Raw genomic sequence first — 16,603 nt, 5'->3', positions numbered from 1 at the left:
CATGCTACAGTCATACGTCGCTTAATGACAGGGATATATTCTGAGAAATGTGTTGTTAGGCAATTTTATTGTGAGACCATCATAGAGTGTACTTACACAAACCTAGATGGTATAGCCTACTACACACCTAGGCTATATGATACTAACCTTATGGGACCACCATCGTATATGTGGTTCATTGTTGACCCAAAACATCATTGTGCAGCACATGACTGTATTCCATTACACAGACGTTTAAATTCTTTTTCAACTTTTTTCATCGCTACTGCAAAGCAGTGTACACGTGAGAAAGAATATTTCTATGGTACGGACCTAGGAATGGAATTGCTTTACTTATATTCAGAAAATTACTTTCCAAATGATTTCTACCAATTTAAACCCTTACCAAAGATATATAAGTATTTCTGTTACCCCACATCCTTATAGTGTTCAATAGTTGAAAGTTTGCCAATATGACAGGAATATATATGGAGTTGTAAGAATTCTTTGCATATCCTAAATATAAGTCCTTTGTCAGATACATGTTTTGTGAATATTTTCTCCTGGTCTGTAGCTTGGTTACTTGTTTTCCTAGTGGTTTGTTTTGATAAGAAAAAGTTTTAAAATTTTGATGAAGTCTAATTTATACATTGTTTCTTTCCTTGGTTTCATTGGTTACTCTCATTTGTTGTCCTGTCTAAGAAACAAATTTGCCTACCCTAAGTCATGAAGATATTCTCTTATGTTTTCTTCTAGAAGCTTTATGGTTTGGGTGTAAGACTCATATTGAAGTAATTTTGTGTGTGGTGTGAGATGAGGGTTGAGGGTGAACAGGATATACAGTTGTTTTAGCAACTTTTGTTGAAAAGAGTCTCCTTTCTTCCATTGGATTACTTTTATGGCTTTGTGGAAAAATCAAATGGCTAATCTAAAAGTCATTTCTAGACTTTCTGTTTTGTTCCATTGATCCATCGTAGGCACTACCACACTGACTTGATGATGTTTTATAGCAAAACTTGAAGTCAAGTAGTGTAAGTTTTCCAACATTGTTCTTCTTTTTCAAGATTGCTTTGTATATTATAGGTCCTTTGCACTTCCATATGAATTTAAGAGTTGTAAATTTCTACAAAATTGTCTGCTGGGGTTATTTTGGATTATGGTATGTTTATAGATCAATTTGGGGAGAATTGATATCTTAACAATACTAAGTCTTTCTGTACCTGATCATGTTGTACCTCTATTTGTTTAAATTTTCCTTAATTTCTCTGAGCACTGTCCTATAGTTTCCAGTTTTGAGGTCTTATATATCGTTCATTAAACTAGTTTTTAAGTATTTTATGTTTATTGATGTTGTCAAAAATGGAATGTATTTTTAAAGTATTTTATTTTCCAAATGTTTACTGCTAGTACATATCAATATAATTAATTTTGTATCCTAAGAACTTACTAAATTAACTTATTAGTTTTAATAGTTGTTTTGTAAGTTCCTTAAGAAAGGGAAAATAAAGAAATGAAAAACAGAGAGAATAAACATAAAAAAATAATAAAATGGTAGCCATAAATCCAAACATATCAATAGCTGCATTAAATATAAATGGCCTAAACATACCAATTAAACAAAGCTTGTCAAAATAAATTTTAAAAATAATCCAACTATCTATTATTTACAAGAAACTAATTTGACATAGGTATATTTAAAAAATATAAAGTTGGTAAAAGATATATCATGCAAACACTAATCAAAAGAAAGCTAAATAACTATATTAATGTTAGACAAAGTAGACTTCAGCACAAAGGAATATCTCAGGGATAAAAAAGGATACTGCACAATGAAAAAAGGATCAACTTACCAAGAAGGCATAACAATGTTAAATATATGTATATCTAACAACAGAGCTTCAAAATACATGATGAAAGAATGACAGAAATAGACTAATTCACAGTTACAATAGGAGATATCAACACTCTCCTCTCACTATCCCACAAAACTAGTAAACAGAGAGTTAGCAAGGATATAGAAGATCTAAATAACACTATCAGACAACTAGATGTAATTGACACTTATTGAACATACCACCCAAGTGCAGAATATACATTCTTTATAAGTGTCATGGGAACATTCACTGAGATAGATCATATTCTAGGTCAAAATGAAAACTCTAAAATATCTAAAAGAATTTTAAAAATGCAAAGTATATCCTCTTATCATAATGGAACTAGAAACCAATAGCAGTCAGATAACAGGAAAATCTTCAAACACCTGGAAATTAAGCAATACTTTTAAAAATAATTCATAGATAGAAAAGAAAGTCTCAAGGAAAAATTAGAAAATATTTTGAACTGAATGGAAATGAAAATAGAACATGTCAAGATTTGTGGGAAATTAGCTAATGCAGTGCTTAGAGGCAAATCTACAGCATTAAAATGCTTATATTAGGAAAGAAGAAAAGTCTGAAATTAACAACCTAAGATTCTGCTTTAAGGAACTAGGAAACAAAGAGCAAAACAAAATCAAAGTAAAAGGAATGAGGAAAATAATAAAGATAAAAGCCAAAAATCAATGAAATCAAAAACAGGAAAACAATAGAAAAAAATCAATGGAACTAAAAGCTGGTTCTTTGAAAAGTTCAATAAAATTGATAAACCTACAGAAGACCTGCAAGATGAAACTTTCATTAAAGATCCCACAGACATGAAAATAGTGATAAGGAGATATTATGAAAAACTTTAGGCACATAAATTTGACAACTTAAATGAAAATGAACACTTACTCAAAAGCCACAAATTGTCAAAACTCACCCAAGAGGAGGAAACAATTTCCAACTCATTCTGTGAGGCCCAGCATTACTCTGGTATCCAAAACAGAAAAAATAGTACAAGAAAAAAAATCAACAGACCAATATCTCTCATGACCATGCATACAAAAATTCTTAGCAAGCATTAACAAATCAGGCTGGGATTGCCAGCCTGGTTCAATATTTGATAAATCAATATGTTCCACCATATTAATGTTCTAAAGAAGAAAAACCACACAATCACATCAATTGGTACAGAAAAAGCATCTGACAAAACTAAATATCTATTCATTATACAAATTCTCAGGGATAGAAGGGAATTTTATTAACCCAATAAAGGGCATCTACCCAAAATCTATAGCTAACATCATATTTAATGGTGAAAGACTGGATGCTTTCCCTTTAAGATTGGGAGCAAGGCAAGCACGTCTGTTCTTACCACTCCTATTCATTGTCACAGTGGAAGTCTTAGCCAGCTCATCAAGGTAAGAAAAAGAAATAAAAAGCATGCAGATTAGAAAGGAAGAAAATCAATGCCGCTATTTGCAGATGACCTGCAAGTCCCAAGACCTGCAGAGAAAAACCTCCTAGAATATAAGTGAATTTAGCAAGTTTGCAGAATACAAAGTCAACACACAAAAATCAATCATATTTCTATGTACTAGCAATGAACAACTGAAAATTAAAATTGAAAAAACCGCTCATAATGGTTCCAAAAGAATGAAATATTTAGCTACAAATCTAACACAACTAATATAGGATCTGTATGCTGAAACCTATAACATACTGAAGGAAGAGATTAAAGACCTAAGTAAATGGAGAGAGCTACTGTAGTCATGGATTGGAAGACTCAGCACAGTGAAGATGTCAGTTCTCCCAAATGTATCTACAGATTTAATGGAATTTAAATACAAGATACCAGTAGGAGTTTTCTAGGTATAAACAAGCTGATTCTAAAGTTTGTATGGAAAGGCAAAGGAACTAGAATAGCCAAAATAACTTGAAAAGTAGACTAATGTTGGAGGAATTACACTGTTCAATTTTAAGAGTTACTATAAAGCTACTCTAATCAAAACAGTACAGTATTGGTAAAGCGATAGATGAAAAGATCAACGGGACAGAATAGAGAGTCTAGAAATATACCCATGTGGATATGGTCAATTGATTTTTGACAAAAATGCAAAGACAATTCGATGGAGTCATATTAGTGATTTTAACAAATGGCATTGGGAAAATGGGACAGATACATGCAAAATAACTACCCTTGATCTAAGCTTCACAATTATATTAAAAAATTAACTTAAAATGTATCACAGATCTAAATGTAAAATATAAAACTATTTATCTTTTCTCACAAAACATTGGAGAAAATCTTCATGACCTGGAGTTAAGCAAAGAGTTCTTAGACCAAAAACATGGTCTACTTTTTTAAATTGATAAATTTGACATCATCAAAATAAAGAGAAGTGCTCTGTGAAAGACATGTTGAAAGAATGAAAAAGATGGATAACATTCAATGCTGACAAGGGTGTAGTGCATCTGGAACTCTCACACCTTGTAGTGGGAATGAAAAATGGTATAATCACTCTGGAAAATAGTTTTAGGGTATTATAAAGTTAAATATACCTTTGCCATATGACCCAGCAATTCCACACCTAGGTATTTCCTAGGAGAAATGAAACATGTATCCCGCAAAAGACTCATACGAGAATGTTCATAGCAACTTTGCTTGTAATGGACAAAACCTTAAAACAACCCAAATGCCTATCAATAGGACAATGCATAAACATATGACTCCATTTATATCATGTTTAAGAACAGGTAAAGCTAATCGATGGGGACAGAATATTAGTTGCCTATGGTGGGTGGAGAATGACTGGAAGGAAGCCCATGGATATTTTCCAGGATGCCAGACATGTTCTGTATCTAGATCAGTGTGGTAAATGCTTCCAAAGAAGGTCCCAATAATCCCTCCTACTCTAGACACTCTTTTGTAGCATGACTTTGCCACTCTCAAACACAAGGTTTCTCCTTCCATTGAATGTGGTCTAGTCCTGTGACCTTTTTTGACTAACCAAATGAAGAAGTGATGCTGTATAACTTTCAAGGCTGAGCCTTAATGGAGCTTCAATTTCATCTTTGCCTCTTGGAACACTTCTTGAACCCAGCTGCCGAAGCAGCCACAAGGAGAGACCCAAATCAAAGATAACTGAGGCCTGGGTCTGTAGTCCCAGCTGGTAGCTCGTCCCAATTGCCAGCCTTTCTGGACCTTCCAGTCATCCTAGTCACCAGTTGATACTATTTGAAGCAGAAGAACTCCCTGGTCAACCCATTGAGTCTTGAGAAATAATAAATTGTTCTTAAGTCGCTCAGTTTTGGAGCAATTTGTTATGCAGCAGTAAATAACCAAAACTTTTGGGCTATTAGTTACGTGGGCATGTACATTTAGCAAAACTCATAGGCTTGTACACCTATATTCTGAGCATTTTACTGTGTGTTAATCTCGAAAAGAAAAAAACTTATAAGAAAAAGTAAAATATAAGAGTATTAACTAATCATGAAAAACTAGGGCCCATCATCATAATCAATAGCAAAAAATCAAAGCCGATGCTATTAAAATCAGGAACTAGAAAGGAGTGCTATATAATTCAAAATTGTTTTGAAGATTTAGCTAATTCAATGTATAAGAAATTGAAACCATTCAAGCTTTGGAAAAGAAGGGAAAAATATTTTTATTTGCTGGTGTTAAAATTGTATACCTAGAAAACTCCAGGGACTCTATGTGATGATATGAAATTTAATAAGCAAATATAGTGAGGTGACTGGATTAACTGCTAATACACAAATGGTGGTACATTATTTTCGTTACATAAATAATAATCAGTTAGAAATGGAAATTAAAAAATATCCAATTCTCAATAGCAACAAAAATATAAAATAGCTTACAAAGCTACAAAAACCAAATGGAGGAAGCCACAAACATCACTGGAAATAAGATAAAGTATGAACTGAGCTATACTATATACCTGGTTGGGAAAACATAATATCATGATAATATTAATCTTCCCAAATTATATGTGTATATACACACACATTTAATACAATTTCAATAGGAATCTTAATTTTTTTATTAACTGGTTCAAATTACTTTACAATTCATAAGGAAGACTAGCTAAGATACTTTTGAGAAGTAAAATGATGATTGCATATATGCTTTATCAGCCATTAAAATTTACCATATAAAACTTAGTGAAATTAGAAGTATGATATTGGTATAAAAGTAAACATTTGAGTCTGTGAGGCAGAGCACAGAGTCCATACACAAATCCTAGAATGTGTGAGAACTGATTTATGAGAGTTGGCACTCCAATTCAAGTGTTTATTGAATACACAACGCTGGACTAAGCTGTTCTTTATCTGAGAGAATGTAATGTTAGGACTCTCGATCTCCACATATACCAAAACATATTCTTGATAAGTAAAAATGGAGGTATTTTAGACTGGGGAGTTTTATCAAAGGAACACATATTTTTCTTGTTAGATTTTTTTTTTGGGTACATTGAGAGGAACTCACGGTTTCACATTGTTACTCTGGAAGACCCTATTGGGAATGAGAAAAGAAACGTTGGCTCTGTACACAGGAATGTGTGCACCCATACGCACTTGGAAACGTACTGAACTTATCCCTGGTTATTACCTCCATTTTAGCTAAACTTTCCCCTCTCTCCAGTATTTGTAGGCTGCTGCTGTGGGGAGGTAAAGAGAAGAGAGTGATAGAGAAAGGAAGGGATCAGGAAAGGCAGGAAGGGAAAAGCAGTGCCAAGGCACGGACTCTGGAGCAGTGGGCACTGGGTCTGAAGTGAAGAGAAAAACGGGATACTTGTGGCCTCCTTTCATCTTTCCTCCACATGCTAATTAAAACTGATAGAACCATGACGAAGTGGAAGTTTCGAAGCATCTGGTGCCTGTTCTGAGCTTGTAGTGCAGAAGGTGTGTTTCATGTATTAAACTTGAACAGTCACAAAGCCTTTGACTTAAAAGCTCTGCAGAGCTCTGTGAAGTACTTTGCTTTCCCCTGTTGGTTACCATTGTGGATAAACAGATGGCTGAAATATAAGTTGCTTATGGCTTACTTCTTGGTTGGAGGTAAGCCTGTTCAGACAGTTTGATGGTTATTATTACTGTAACTCATCTAATCTAAGATTCCATCAATTGTAAGTCATACTACTTATGTGCCGCTGAAAAAGAAAAAACTATTGCCAGTTACACTGGATGCAGCCTTAATAACATTCCTGCTCAATGCATGGATTGAGCACGCCAGCTTCTGGGCGCTTTGAAATTCCTTTCATCTGTACTGAGGGATTTGCCAATTTCTTTTGCCTTCAGCTGCATTGTGTTGGTGGGTGATAAGCCATCCCTGTGCATTTATCTCAGTAACAAAATGTACCATAATTTCTTCCTTCTATGGGTTTCTAAAACACTTGGTTATTGCTTTGAAAGAATTATGAGATTACAGTCATTCCTTCAACAAAAATATTTGCTTCGTTAAATTAAACTACATACTCTATTGCTCTATTTCCATGACTTTCTTCAACCACAATGACTTTTCTGCTGGATTGCCGGATCATAGTGAAATCTTCCTGAAGATATTTTCAACCACAAACTCAACTCTTGTAGCTGTGACAAGGCATATGACTCAGTTGAAGTGACAACACTGTGAACAGCCATGGCCAAGTTTGTTCATGACAACTACAATGGTTCTCGCTGGCAGACAGTGACTGTGAGAAACAACCTAATTTCACAAATGTTAAGCCATGAATAATAAAAAAGATATGTTTTAGAATCAACAAAATACATTAGATTGGCTTCATTTTAACAGTTTTGCTTTTCCTTCTCGGGCACTTTCTATAGCAGCTCTGCCTCCTGCAAATAGCCCTCGCACCCGGCCAGTCTGTGCCTGCACCCCTGACACACAGCACTGGTTCAGGGGACAGTGGTTGCCTGGGCATCCTCTTGTCCTCAGCAGCAGCATCACTGGCCTGACCAAGCATCCCTCCGTCCTTGACCTTCACAGTGGTGATAAGGAGCTGTCTTCTTTGGGGTAGAAAGAGCAGCAAGAATCAAAATCTTTGTATAAGTTTAAGAAAATGGGTATTATTTGTGAGGCCCCAACAGGCAATTGCACAGGTTTCCAAGGGCTGAAAATAAAGTCAGTCAGGCTCATGGGACAGAGCCTGTTAAGTCAGAACCTGAGATTTCTGACTCTGGGGCCATACGCCTCTTCCATTTCTGCTTATTCTGATTCCTCCACATGATATAAATTCAATAACTAGATGGTTGACTGTGTCTCTGGTTCACCATGCCAGCAACATGGGCCCAAATCTCCATGACCCAGGGTCTAATCACAGGGTCTGGGTTTTGTAATTCCCATTCTTGATAGAGAAACCTGTTAGTCTCAGCCCAGCAATTGACTTTGCGCTCCACCCCATCTTTCCCTACCTCAGTGTCAGATGTCCATCTTTAGTCAACTATGGCCTCAGGCTACCCCTTCAGTAGGAACTGTGGATGTGATCACTTCCCCCTCCCCCACCAATTGATGTGGGCAGAGAAGTGACAACTGGCCTACCTGGTACAGGAGTAGTGCAGATTTTAATCCTCATTAGAACCCCTGAAAGATGCTGCCTGGGCCTGGCTCAATATTCTGTTAATTAATCTCAAGGAAAAAGTCAACTTCCACAGAAGCCTACCTGTGGTGACCAGGCCATGTCTGGATGACCAGTTATGACAAAGGAAGAGAAGAAGGGACATGGGTCTGAGTTTATTTCTAGTTTCAATGTTGTTACTTTTTGTTTGATATAGGCCTACATAAACCTATCAAGCATGGGATGCTTTTGCTATGAACCAAAAAGGTATCAAAGGTTGCAACCTAGCCCATCTGCCAGAGCCTCCATACGGAATTCGGTGATCCCAGCAGTGATAAATAGTGGCAAAGAGTGGGATGGATGTGGGGGGAGGTGCTTCCACGGGAAGTTGTGCATTGGTATGCAGGTGGGTGGGTGTATTTTACAGCAGAGTATTTTTTTAAGGATTTATCATAGGGTTCCTTCAAATGAGCACATTTGTAGGGTGGGTCCCATCACAGGGTGATTGCAGCTTCCACTCAGCACTGGTATTGCCTGAAGGCAGACGTCTTTGTAGAATAAATGGAACACCAACCTTACAGAAGGAAGTCATCTGTATCACAGACCAATGGTGTGACCTTGGTCAGTGTCCTGGACGTGTCCACACTTCTAACTCCCTCTCCACAAAATGTGAGGAGATTGTGGCTTCTGGTCCAACTGGCAGGATCCCTGCTTACAAAGAATGCTGCGCTGGGCAACAAAGGGGCTCCCACTATTATCAATGCTGTTCCAATGTGTCGTGGCTGAGGGCTCTGCTCATTATCGGATTTCTGCCTCAGGTGACCAAGGCATTCTCTGCGCAAAGACTGTTTTGTACCAACAGTACATTTTATTGCTGGCAGAGGCAGAAGAAACCAAGCAGGCTCTCTTTAGCCCAACAGACCTAACAGACAGCCAGGCATTTCCTGCAGATGCTCACTCTCAGAGAAGCACCAAATTCATATTCAACTTTCAGATGTTCACTGGCTGGGACAGCTTGATTAGAAATCCAGAGACAGGCAACCACAAGTATTCCTCCAACACCCCGGCCCTGAGTTTCTAGGTCCAGAGGGATCTGGGGTCCCCTGTTGTAGGCCTATTTCTCCTAGCTAGGCCACTAGAAACAAGTTTCCTAATAACCTGTGGTTAAGTTTGTGAAAAGAAGCAAATGACTGGATTCATCACTAGCTATTTCTTCCAGCAGCAGAGAATTCTAGGGTCAGGCCCTTTCTGACCCTGCAAGACAGTTCTCTGAGGAGACGGGAGGCATGGGTGTGGAGTACGCTGCAAGGAGCGCTCAGAGGTGCCTCACTTATTCTCATTTATTTCTTTAAACCTTTTCTTGTGCACAAAGGGGATTTGAGGGCAGTTAGAGATATATGGGTAGTATAAAAGAATAAAAGGAATAAAAATAGAAGAGATTCAGAGCAAAGGAAAATGACAGGGGGAAAAATACGAAGGCTGATGGGGCAACAGCAGAGCACCACGCATTTTCTCTGATGACTCTAGAAATTGCCGATCAAGGGCATCTAATGTCTCTCCTTTGCGAGGAGGACACTGGTACTCCCTCCTCTCAACCCCTGGGCCTGGCAGAGGTGAGTTCTGGGTTGCACTGGGGTCGGGTCTCTCCTCTCCCTCATTTCAGGCCTCCTGACCCCCCTGCTTCCCCAGGGGTAAGCGGACTGCTGCTCACCACCCTAAGGAAGCTGCCTTCGATAAGCCCCTGGAATAAAAGGGTCAGGGTCAGAGGGCTGACCCCGATTCAGAAGCCCAGAGTCCTCCTTGGAGCCCTGGTGAGGGGAGACGCCAGAGGGAGCGCTGTCCCAACCAATCTGCCCGCACCACTCTGCAGCATCCCATCGGAGTCCCTTCTCTCACACGGCTGTGGCTTCTGGTGTCGCAGGGCCAGGGAGGGCTTGGAAGTGGCCCCATGAAGGCCGAGCTTTATAAAACATTTAGTGCAATTTTCTAGCTATGTGACATGAGCGAATATGTCAATTTTCTCAAACACATTATAGATGAAGCTAATATGACCTGTTTAAGAAGCTAGATATCTTCAGAGTTAAATAAGTTAATGCGTATTAACTTGTTTACAGGGACCTAGAGAGTTCATTGAATCAGAAACTGAACACAGAAAGTGCTAGAGTCTAGGTTCTGGAAGGAGACACGGACTAGGAGATCCACTAGAGAAGCTGAGTTGCATGATAGCTAATGGTTGGAGCGTGGGAGACAGGGTTCCTTCGCTTACTTTGGGCAGGTTTCCAAACTTCCTTTAGTCTCATTTTCCTCCTCTGAAAAATGGGAATAATCATAGTTGCATCCTTTATGATTTTTTGGGGGATTAAATGTCCTGTGTAAGAAAAGTGTTTAGAACTCCAATTGTCATGGAAAGTGCTCAACAAACAAGCTATCGCTATTGCCGCTTTAACCCACATTAATAAGAGAGTGACGTTGTCTTCCAGGAAATCACTAATTCTTCGTGGTGCAAGAGGACGTTGTATTTTGCCCTTGCATGGAGAGAATGAGCACGGTGCTCAGGTGCAGAGCGTGGAAAGACATGTTCTCAGAGACCTGGCAAGAGTTTTTGCTGGAAACTGACCTAGTAGTACTCAAATTTCACTTTCATTCGTTGAGGAGACAATTGTGGATGAGGAAAAGAGCGATAAGGAAGAAAAAGTCTATCTGACAAGTTCTCCCTGTGTCTTGGCCATCTTGTGTCATCTCTTGTGTCGTCTGCTGTTTATGTGGAATTGCCTCATGTACTTGGTGGTGATGGGACCCTGGGAGGTTTCCACAGAGCAGGACAGCTGATGTGGAGGTAATGGAGGACAAAGGGAAGGGCTGAATACCCTTTTCTGAAACGGATGGTGCATGTAAACTTAGAAATTGTACCAGTTCTGCAATAGAGGCTGAATTGGAGAAAATCTGGGTTATCCTATATCTTTAAAGAAATGGCGGGACTTAGGAAAATGTATTAAGAAATAAATGTCCGATTCATAATTAAAACTAATTTTTTCCTATAAGATGCTTAGTTTAAGAATGCTTAGAGAGAATTGTTCTGTTGAATAGGTTAAATCGTTTCCTTATAATCTCATTTACACTATTACAGCGCTCAAGAAATAGTTTCTTCATGTAAATGCCTTTGCCAGATGCTGTGAGGGGATAAAAAAACCATGGCCCTGCCCTCTAAGTAAATCCCTTCTTGGGTCACTTAAAGTATCCTTAGTAGGTTCAAAATTAGTATTGCCAGTCACTCTGTTTTGAAAGATGATGGGAAAACAGAAATCTCTTCCTGTCTCTAGGAGCAAGACCAGGTCAATTTGAGCTTCAAATCAATAAGGGAAGAAAAGTGAGCAGACTTCGTGGCAGGGCAGGGAGTGAGAGTGTGAGTGTGTGAGACTGTGTGTGTGTGAGAATGTGCGGGGACAGAGTGTGAGTGTGTGTGAGTATGTGAATGTGTGAGTGTGAGACTCTGTGTGGTTCATTACCGCATACAGGGCCTTGCACACTGTCGGCCCTCAGTGAACGTTTGTTGAATGATGGAACACTGAGCATGGACAGGAATCTCTGCGTCCCCAGGAGCACACCCGAGTGCATGTGCTATTCCTTGAGAGGTGTTTCCTGTGACCGAGGCTCTGCAAAGAACTGGATAGATGGGACTGGATTCAGGGGGCAGCTGGGGTCGTCTAGTGGTTCAGGGACAAGGGACTCAGAGAAGATCCTGCAGCCAAGGCTGAGGTGAGAAGGAGGAAGAGTTTGGGAGTCCAACTGCTTTGACTTGGAATTCTGACTTTGTCACTTACGAGCTTTGTGACCTGGTTACCTGGTCTTTCTGAGCCTCAGGTTAGTCATCTGTCAGATGCAGGTAATAAGATATTTCACAGTGTTGCTGTGAGAATTCAGTGAAAACAACGGTGTGCAGGGCATGGAGCGCGGCAGGTTCTTTTCTGAGTAGTACCTCTGAGGCAGATTCCTCTTGCGTTGTTGGTCCGCCTTTCAGCTACATCCAAGGAGGTCAGTTCTGTGTGAGCTCGGGTTCATCTTCCACTGACAACAGCCCATCTACCTCAAGGGTGAGAGTCTTCCTGCGCTGGGGTTCTCTTCTGGGCAGCTGGAACAACAGCCCACAGGTGGCCTGGAAGTGGCCGAGTGCATTAGCCTACAGTCTTCAGATGACACGTCTTGGAAGCCTCTCAGCATGTCCTTGTGGTCCGTGGTCCATGTGGCAGTGACCTCAGTAACACTACCTGATACTGGATTTGCTTCTTTCCCTCTCTCCCTCGCCTGTTTCCTCATTTCTGCTCCCTGGAATTACCTAACTTAAGTGTCTGCACTCAAGACCCTATCCCAGGCTCTGTTCTTAGGGGCACCCAACTGAAGACAACCTCATAAAAGTAAGGCGTATACACCGTGCAAGGGCAGAGCCCTCTACAAATTCCTGCTTCTGCAAAGGAGGTTGGTGATGTATGGCCTTCCTAGAGGAGGACATTCTGTGTGTGCCTCTTTCCTAGGCAAGAGTCTTCAATGAGCAGGAGATCCCATGCTTCTCTTGGCTTGAGCAGAGGACGTGCAGGGCCAGGAGTCTGCTGAGGGGGCAGAAGCAGCCCCCACACATTTGTGAGCTGGCCCAGCTGCCCATAAGGAAGGAGGTCATGCTCCCAGAGGGACAATATTTCACAAAAGACTCTCAGTTTCTGAGACAGCTAGAAGCCTGGCATTTGTGGGTGGTGCGAGTGGGGTGAAGTAGAGAAGGGGGGATGCTGGCACATGCCACTTGGAACAGTCTTAAATTCCACAAGTTCGGAACATTCATCTCCCCACCTTCTCCAGAACCTGAGTCAGGAAAGGGAAGAAATATTTATTCAGGCTCAGAATATGAAGTTGTTCTAGCCTTCTTCTCCTCACCTGCCCCCTCATCCACCCGGTCAAAAAGGCCCATCATTTCCACTTCCTAAAGCCCGCTAGAACCCATCCACCTCTCTCCCTCTCTTGTACCAGTACAGAAGCTTCCTGTTTGTCTCAATACACGGTCCCCATGTAATACCGTCTCCACACACAGGAACAGGAATTATCTTTTTAAGAAACCATCCCCCTACTTAGGCTCTCCCATGATTCCCATCACTCTTAGAATTCTGACCTGCACCCAGGAGCCCTGCCTCCTGTCCAGGCACTCTATATTCCCCCTTCACTGAGCAAGGAGTGCTGGAAACAGAGAACATCTCTTTCTAGTCAAGCTTTGTAATAAAACCCAGGTGTCTCCCTTCATGCGACAAAAAGAGCTTCCATTGAATGCTTACTATATTTAAGGCACTGCATGCAGTGCTCTGCTCCTTGTCTTATTTAATCCTCACCACAACCCTGAACTTTAGGTATTTCTACCATTCCTATTTCACAGATGGAGATGCACAGGGAAGTAAATAATGTCTTCTAAATAAGCTCACTAGTAAATGATAGCATCAGGATTCAAACCAGCCAGTCTGACTCTGGAGGAAATCCATGCCTTGCCTCCTGTGTCCTGAATTGACCACCTTCCATAATTGGGCCATAAGCACATATTCAACAGACACGTTAACCAATTTGTTCCTTGAAGCAACTCTGGGAAGCAGGGAAGTCAGGGAATATTATCCTTACTTTGCAGATCAGGAAACTGAACTTGAGAGGCCGTTAGTCTTTAAATATTAACCATGAAGGTGATAATAATGACTCTCCATTGAGTGGCTAATACCCACTGACAAGCACGCTGGCCTTGCCAGGAGAACTGTCTCCATGGATGACGTGTGCAATAGCCAAGGTCACACAGGTACTCACCTAGGAGAGGAGCATGGCCAGATTCCAGGGGGACTCTCCAGGGGCAGAAGATGAGGGCAGAGAGGACTCAGTCCACGTTCTCACTCCCAGAGGTGACCTGGTGGGACAGGAGGGAGTGAAATAACAGAGGCTGACCAGCCGTATTGACAGTACAAAGTACCAAACATACAGGGACTAGCACCTCCTGTTGGTCCTCATTCGTCAGGTGGGAGTTCTCATGCCTGGCTTGGTTTGTTTGTCCTCCTGTTTACAGCCAGTGTGATCTGGGGAATCACCACCAGCACTTAAGGCTGCGCTGGTCATTGGGTTACATCTTTTCTCTTTTGGGGAATTTCTCACCAGTGGTTGCCCCAGTATTTGCTCTCAGGACCCCCTTATACTCTTACGTGTTATTGAGGACCCCAAAAGAGCTTGTTTATATGGGCTATCTCTATTGATATTTACCATATTTGAAGTTAATAGTAAGACACTAAATATATATATATTAATTTATTTTAAAATAACAATAATAAATCCATTACATGTTAACATAAATAATATATTTTTATAATAAATAGCTGTAGTTTCCAAAACAAAAAATACTTTACTAAGAAGATTGGTCTTTTTACATTTACAAACTACTGTTGGTGCCAGGATGCAGAGCTTGGCTTCATAGGTTATAATTTTGCAGGAAGTCTACTGAAAGCATTTCAGACCACTTTTTTCTCAGTATTTAGATTATATTTAGATACCTTTTAATAGATTTCTTTGGATGCTAATATCAGCATCTGCACTTCCAATTAATTAATTGTCAACTCTGTGGCTCCTGAAGGCTAACAGATTTACCTTCCAAAATGTGCTTTGGCTCATTGTAATTAATAAAATGACCTTCTGAAATGGGAAGTGGAAGCCTCTAGATCAGGGAAAATATGCCTTGTTCAACTGAGTGCTGTGCATGGTTGCCAGAGTCAGGCCTGAACTGTAGCATCTGTCAGTAGCAAGGCCAAAAGTCAGAGCACCTAGGAAAGACTTGTGAAAGCAAACACAGAGAGGAAGGAGTAAGGGCGGAAATTCACAAACCAAGAGTGATTTTTATGTTTCAGGAGTTCATGAACATAGCAAATGACAAAATATGTGGGGTTTTGGAATATGCTCTGAGGAAGATTCTTTTGACCATTATTCTGTTAGCCTAGAGTCCTTCCCTAAGGCACCCAGCCTCCATGAACCTGGGAAATTAGTCTTCCATTAAGGCAGGTCCACATCACATCACTGTTATCCATAGACTTCTGACTGACCTGGCTGCCTGTGTCCTGTGACTCCTGCCATTGTTCTTCTCTTATTGAGTTCCCTAAGCATACATACTGTTGCTCACACATCTTTTAAAAATTATTTTATTATTTTTAGTCTTAATTGTGGTAAAATACACATACATAAAATTTACCATCTTAACCATTTTTAAACATACAGTTCAGTGGCATTAAGTACATTCACATTCTTGTGCAACCATCACCACCATTCATCTCTGGAACTCTTTCATCTTGCAAAACTGATACTCTGTACCTGTTAAACAGTAACTCCCCATTTCCCACTCCTCTCCAGCTACAGGTAACCATCAGTCTACTTTCTGTCTCTATGAATTTGACTCCTCTAGGCACCTCATATAAGTGACATCACACAGTATTTGTTCTTTTGTGACTGGCTTATTTTACTTACCATAATGTCCTCAAAGTTCTCCATGTTATAGCATGTGTCAGAATTTCCTTAGTTTTTAAGGCTGAATAATATTCCATTGTATGGATATCCAACATTCTGTTTATCCATTCATCTGTTTATGGACACGTGGGTTGCTTCCGTCTTTTGACTATTGTGAATAATGCTGCCATGAACATAGGTGTACAAACATCTCTTCGAGTGCTTGATTTCAATTCTTTTGGGTCTATACCTATAAGAGGAATAGCTGGATCACATGGTAATTCTATTTTTAATGTTTTGAGGAACCATCACATTGTTTTCCATAGCCCTGCATCATTTTACATTCCCACTAGCAGTGCACAAGGGTTTTAATTTCCCCACATTTTTGCCAATACTTATTATTTTCTGTTTTTTTTTTTGATAGTAGCCATCTTCATGGGTTCTTACTCATCTTTGGATCCTCTGCAACAGCACATGATACTGTGCCTGGCCCAAGGGATGACCACAATGAGTGGCTTTTAAATGGAATGCCCCTTTGTTTCAGTAACATATGGAACCAGCTCTCCCTCTGCCCAGCCTGCACACCCTCACCAAAGCCATCTTTGTCAATGCACAGTGGTGACCTATGTTAGGGATGAGAGACTCCTAAACCTGAAGAGAGTGCCTCCTGACACATTCTGTTCATACGTG

General features: G+C 40.1%; 1 long non-coding RNA gene across 1 annotated transcript; it reads right to left on the bottom strand.

Moving 5' to 3' along the window:
• Window positions 1-5,481: 5,481 nt before the first annotated feature.
• On the bottom strand, window positions 5,482-16,163 carry LOC139076176 (uncharacterized). Its single transcript, XR_011527498.1, has 3 exons — window positions 15,935-16,163; window positions 14,243-14,339; window positions 5,482-13,267 (listed from the first exon to the last, which is right to left on the bottom strand). It is a non-coding gene; the product is annotated as an uncharacterized lncRNA (long non-coding RNA).
• Between the last annotated feature and the right edge of the window lie 440 nt (window positions 16,164-16,603).

The sequence above is a fragment of the Equus przewalskii genome, chromosome 15 (genome assembly GCF_037783145.1).
Source record: "Equus przewalskii isolate Varuska chromosome 15, EquPr2, whole genome shotgun sequence".
NCBI lineage: Eukaryota > Metazoa > Chordata > Mammalia > Perissodactyla > Equidae > Equus > Equus przewalskii.
Note: the sequence above shows the minus strand (reverse complement) of the source record. Positions and strands in the feature narration are given on the sequence as shown.